Raw genomic sequence first — 6,000 nt, 5'->3', positions numbered from 1 at the left:
TCAGGGGGGGAGAGAGAGAGACGGGGGGAGAGAGAGAGTCAGGGGGGGAGAGAGAGAGACGGGGAGAGAGAGAGACGGGGAGAGAGAGAGAGACAGGGGGGAGAGAGAGAGACGGGGGGAGAGAGAGAGACGGGGGAGAGAGAGAGACGGGGGGAGAGAGAGTCGGGGGAGAGAGAGAGACGGGGGAGAGAGAGAGTCAGGGGGGAGAGAGAGAGACGGGGGGGAGAGAGAGAGACGGGGAGAGAGAGAGACGGGGGGAGAGAGAGTCGGGGGAGAGAGAGAGACGGGGGGAGAGAGAGTCGGGGGAGAGAGAGAGTCGGGGGAGAGAGAGACGGGGGGAGAGAGAGAGACGGGGGGAGAGAGAGAGACAGGGGGGAGAGAGAGAGACAGGGGGGAAGAGAGAGTCGGGGGAGAGAGAGAGTCGGGGGAGAGAGAGACGGGGGAGAGAGAGAGACGGGGGGAGAGAGAGAGACGGGGGAGAGAGAGACGGGAGAGAGAGACGGGGAGAGAGAGAGACGGGGAGAGAGAGAGAGATGGGGAGAGAGAGACAGGGGGAGAGAGAGAGTCGGGGGAGAGAGAGAGTCGGGGAGAGAGAGAGACGGGGAGAGAGAGAGAGACGGGGAGAGAGAGAGAGACGGGGAGAGAGAGAGACGGGAGAGAGAGAGACGGGGGAAAGAGAGAGTCGGGGAGAGTGAGGGAGAGAGATGGGGGGGAGAGAGGGAGAGTCGGGGGGAGAGAGAGAGGGGGAGAAAGCAGAGGTTAGACTTGCGATGCAGCCAAAGATCGCCCTCCGTCTCACACATCTCGACACATCATTGAGCAACTGGAGAGGTGCGGGGGGCGGTTTTTTATACAGAGCCCCAGTAACTGAGAACAGGCGCCGGGGGGTCGCTGGTAAACCACCGTCCAATCAATAAACGACGTCACCGAGCACGGCGCGCAGTGCAGCGCAGCGCGCGGCCGAGTACAAGACGATGTCCGACGTGGGGACCGTAAACAGACCGTAAACGCACCGTATGAAGAGGGGAGGGAGGCAGAGTCAAGTCAGCCTGTGGGACGGGATGGGAGGTGTGAGGGGGTCCTGGGGTTCTGCTGGGGTGTACTTGTCCCCCCCCCACCGCCCTTGTTACCGAAACCCCCTCCGCACCCGAGGCTTCAGTAAAGGTGCAGAGAGGGGGGGCCCCTCGACTGATTCCCCAGTTTGGAGCATCTTAGCGGCCGAGGTGGGCAGGACTCTGCACTTTTGGAGAAGCATAGACTTCGGGGGGGGGTGGTGGTCGAATCGAGATTTGTAAGAACACAGGAACAGGAGGAGGCCATTCAGCCCCTCGAGCCTGTTGCACGGGAACAGGAGGAGGCCCATTCAGCCCTCGAGCCTGTTGCACGGGAACAGGAGAGGCCCATTCAGCCCCTCGAGCCTGTTACACAGGGACAGGAGGAGGCCCGTTCAGCCCCTCGAGCCAGTTGCACAGGGACAGGAGGAGGCCCATTCAGCCCCTCGAGCCTGTTGCACAGGGACAGGAGGAGGCCCGTTCAGCCTCTCAAGCCTTGATCCCTGGGATGAGAGGGTTGTCCTATGAGGAGAGGTTGAGTAGAATGGGCCCATACTCTCTGGAGTTTAGAAGAACGAGAGGTGATCTCATTGAAACACATAAGATTCTGAGGGGGTTGTGACAGGGTAGATGCTGAGAGGCTGTTTCCCCCCTGGCTGGAGAGTCTAGAACAAGGGGGGCATCGTCTCAGGATAAGGGGTCGGCCATCCTAGACTGAGACGAGGAGGAATTTCTTCACTCGGAGGGTGGGGAATCTTTGGAATTCTCTACCCCAGAGGGCTGTGGATGCTCAGTCGTCGAGAATATTCAAGGCTGAGATCGGTAGATTTTTGGAATCAAGGGATATGGGGATCGGGCGGGAAATGGGAGTTGAGGTCGAAGATCTGCCATGATCTCTGATCGAATGGCGGAGCAGGCTCGAGGGGCCGAGTGGCCGACGCCTGCTTCTAAAGTTCTTATATTCCGGGGAATGCAAGCTTACTTTTACGTAACCTCTCCTGCATAATCTCAAAGGGCGGTGGTAGCAGATAGGAACATAGGGACAGGAGGAGGCCTGCTCCGCCATTTGGTAAGATCATGGCTGATCTGAGATCTAACTCCACATACCTGCCTTCAAGAGCAACTTTCGGATTTTGGATAAATACTTGAGGGGAGAAAATTTACAGGGCTGCGGAGGGAAGGGCCGGGGCGGGGGGGGGCGGTGGGAGAGCGGGACTAATTGGAGAGCTCTTACAAAGAGCCGGCACAGGCAGGACGGGCCGAATGGCCTCCTTCTGAGCTGCACCGTGCCATGATACAATGAACCCATGGGGGCCTGGTGACATTCTGGTGAATCTGCGTCCCAGAGACTAGTGGGGCCCCTGGCTGGAAGTCACCTTCGTACAAGAGCAGGGTACCTGGTGACCTGGATCAGGACCGGAGTGGTCTCCTGGGCTAGTACCGATCGCCAAGGAGGTTCGGAGAGGGATTGCCCAGGTTTGATCACCACCGCCCCCGCTGGAATTGGCCCTGGGATGTTAATCTGGTTTTCCGCCTCTCCCAGGAGATGACATGCATCCCGGCTAGGACGGGGAGTGTCTGCATCGTGAAGAATGGAGTGTCACAACTGGAGAGGGGGATTGAGGGATACGGGGAGAAGGTGGGGAGGTGGGAGTGAGGGATACGGGGAGGAGGTGGGAGTGAGGGATACGGGAGAAGGCGGGGAGGTGGGAGTGAGGGATACGGGGAGAAGGCGGGGAGGTGGGAGTGAGGGATACGGGGAGAAGGCGGGGAGGTGGGAGTGAGGGATACGGGGAGGAGGTGGGAGTGAGGGATACGGGGAGAAGGCGGGGAGGTGGGAGTGAGGGATACGGGGAGAAGGCGGGGAGGTGGGAGTGAGGGATACGGGGAGAAGGTGGGGAGGTGGGAGTGAGGGATACGGGGAGAAGGTGGGGAGGTGGGAGTGAGGGATACGGGGAGAAGGCGGGGAGGCGGGAGTGAGGGATACGGGGAGAAGGCGGGGAGGTGGGAGTGAGGGAAACGGGGAGAAGGCGGGGAGGGTGGGAGTGAGGGATACGGGGAGAAGGCGGGGAGGTGGGAGTGAGGGATACGGGGAGAAGGCTGGAGGTGGGAGTGAGGGATACGGGGAGAATGCGGGGACGTGGGAGTGAGGGATACGGGGAGATGGTGGGGAGGTGGGAGTGAGGCATACGGGGAGAAGGTGGGAGTGAGGGATATGGGGAGAAGATGGGGAGGTGGGAGTGAGGGATACGGGGTGGAGGTGGGAGTGAGGGATACGGGGAGAAGGCGGGGAGGTGGGAGTGAGGGATACGGGGAGAAGGCGGGGAGGTGGGAGTGAGGGATACGGGGAGAAGGCGGGGAGGTGGGAGTGAGGGATACGGGGAGAAGGTGGGAGTGAGGGATACGGGGAGAAGGCGGGGAGGCGGGAGTGAGGGATACGGGGAGAAGGCGGGGAGGTGGGAGTGAGGGATACGGGGAGAAGGCTGGAGGTGGGAGTGAGGGATACGGGGAGAAGGCGGGGAGGTGGGAGTGAGGGATACGGGGAGAAGGCGGGGAGGTGGGAGTGAGGGATACGGGGAGAAGGCTGGAGGTGGGAGTGAGGGATACGGGGAGAATGCGGGGACGTGGGAGTGAGGGATACGGGGGAGATGGTGGGAGGTGGGAGTGAGGCATACGGGGAGAAGGTGGGAGTGAGGGATATGGGGAGATGGTGGGGAGGTGGGAGTGAGGCATACGGGGAGAAGGTGGGAGTGAGGGATATGGGGAGAAGATGGGGAGGTGGGAGTGAGGGATACGGGGAGAAGGCGGGGAGGTGGGAGTGAGGGATACGGGGAGAAGGCGGGAGGTGGGAGTGAGGATATGGGGAGAAGATGGGGAGGTGGGAGTGAGGGATACGGGGAGAAGGCGGGGAGGTGGGAGTGAGGGATACGGGGAGAAGGCGGGGAGGTGGGAGTGAGGGATACGGGGAGAAGGCTGGAGGTGGGAGTGAGGGATACGGGGAGAAGGTGGGAGTGAGGGATACGGGGAGATGGTGGGGAGGTGGGAGTGAGGCATACGGGGAGAAGGTGGAGTGAGGGATATGGGGAGAAGATGGGGAGGTGGGAGTGAGGGATACGGGGAGAAGGCGGGGAGGTGGGAGTGAGGGATACGGGGAGAAGGTGGGGAGGTGGGAGTGAGGGATACGGGGAGAAGGCGGGGAGGTGGGAGTGAGGGATACGGGAGAAGGTGGGGAGGTGGGAGTGAGGGATACGGGGGAGAAGGCGGGGAGGTGGGAGTGAGGGATACGGGGAGAAGGCGGGGAGGTGGGAGTGAGGGATACTGGGAGAAGGCGGGGAGGTGGGAGTGAGGGATACGGGGAGAAGGCGGGGAGGTGGGAGTGAGGTATACGGGTAGAAGGTGGGAGTGCAGGATATGGGGAGAAGGTGGGGAGGTGGGAGTGAGGGATACGGGGGAGAAGGTGGGAGTTTTTTTTTATTAGTTCATGGGATGTGGGCGTCGCTGGCGAGGGGGCATTTATTGCCCATCCCTAATCACCCCTTGAGAAGGTGGTGGTGAGCCGCCTTCTTGAACCGCTGCAGTCCGTGTGGTGAAGGTTCTCCCACAGTGCTGTTCGGAAGGGAGTTCCAGGATTTTGACCCAGCGACGATGAAGGAACGGCCGATATATTTCCAAGTCGGGATGGTGTGTGACTCGGAGGGGAACGTGCAGGTGGTGTTGTTCCCATGTGCCTGCTGCTCTTGTCCTTCTAGGTGGTAGAGGTCAGGGGTTTGGGAGGTGCTGTCGAAGAAGCCTTGGCGAGTTGCTGCAGTGCATCCTGTGGATGGTCCACACTGCAGCCACTGTGCGCCGGTGGTGAAGGGAGTGAATGTTTAGGGTGGTGGATGGGGTGCCAATCAAGCGGGCTGCTTTGTCCTGGATGGTGTCGAGCTTCTTGAGTGTTGTTGGAGCTGCACTCATCCAGGCAAGTGGAGAGTATTCCATCACACTCCTGACTTGTGCTTGTAGATGGTGGAAAGGCTTTGGGGAGTCAGGAGGTGAGTCACTCGCCGCAGAATACCCAGCCTCTGACCTGCTCTTGTAGCCACAGTATTATGTGGCTGGTCCAGTTAAGTTTCTGGTCAATGGTGACCCCCAGGATGTTGATGGTGGGGGATTCGGCGATGGTAATGCCGTTGAATGTCAAGGGGAGGTGGTTCGACTCTCTCTTATTGGAGATGGTCATTGCCTGGCACTTGTCTGGCGCGACTGATACTTGCCATTTATCAGCCCAAGCCTGGATGTTGTCCAGGTCTTGCTGCATGCGGGCTCGGACTGCTTCATTATCTGAGGGGTTGCGAATGGAACTGAACACTGTGCAATCATCAGCGAACATCCCCATTTCTGACCTTATGATGGAGGGAAGGTCATTGATGAAGCAGCTGAAGATGGTTGGGCCTAGGACACTGCCCTGAGGAACTCCTGCAGCAATGTCCTGGGCCTGAGATGATTGGCCTCCAACAACCACTACCATCTTCCTTTGTGCTAGGTATGACTCCAGCCACTGGAGAGTTTTCCCCCTGATTCCCACTGAGTTCAATTTTACGAGGGCTCCTTGGTGCCACACTCGGTAAAATGCTGCCTTGATGTCAAGGGCAGACACTCTCACCTCACCTCTGGAATTCAGCTCTTTTGTCCATGTTTGGACCAAGGCTGTAATGAGGTCTGGAGCCGAGTGGTCCTGGCGGAACCCAAACTGAGCATCGGTGAGCAGGTTATTGGTGAGTAAGTGCCGCTTGATAGCACTGTCGACGACACCTTCCATCACTTTGCTGATGATTGAGAGTGGACTGATGGGGCGGTAATTGGCCGGATTGGATTTGTCCTGCTTTTTGTGAGGGATAAGGGGAGAAGATGGGGAGGTGGGAGTGAGGGATACGGGGAGAAAGTGGGGTGGTGGGAGTGAGGGATA

General features: G+C 59.6%; 1 protein-coding gene across 2 annotated transcripts in view; it reads right to left on the bottom strand.

Annotated features, from left to right (window-relative positions):
• LOC137319793 (inhibitor of growth protein 4) overlaps positions 1-6,000 on the bottom strand; it is a 32,338-nt gene that overhangs the window by 5,486 nt on the left and 20,852 nt on the right. The window lies entirely within an intron of this gene.

The sequence above is a fragment of the Heptranchias perlo genome, unplaced genomic scaffold, assembly GCF_035084215.1.
Source record: "Heptranchias perlo isolate sHepPer1 unplaced genomic scaffold, sHepPer1.hap1 HAP1_SCAFFOLD_889, whole genome shotgun sequence".
Classification (NCBI taxonomy): domain Eukaryota; kingdom Metazoa; phylum Chordata; class Chondrichthyes; order Hexanchiformes; family Hexanchidae; genus Heptranchias; species Heptranchias perlo.
This window is presented reverse-complemented; position numbering and strand designations above follow the sequence as displayed.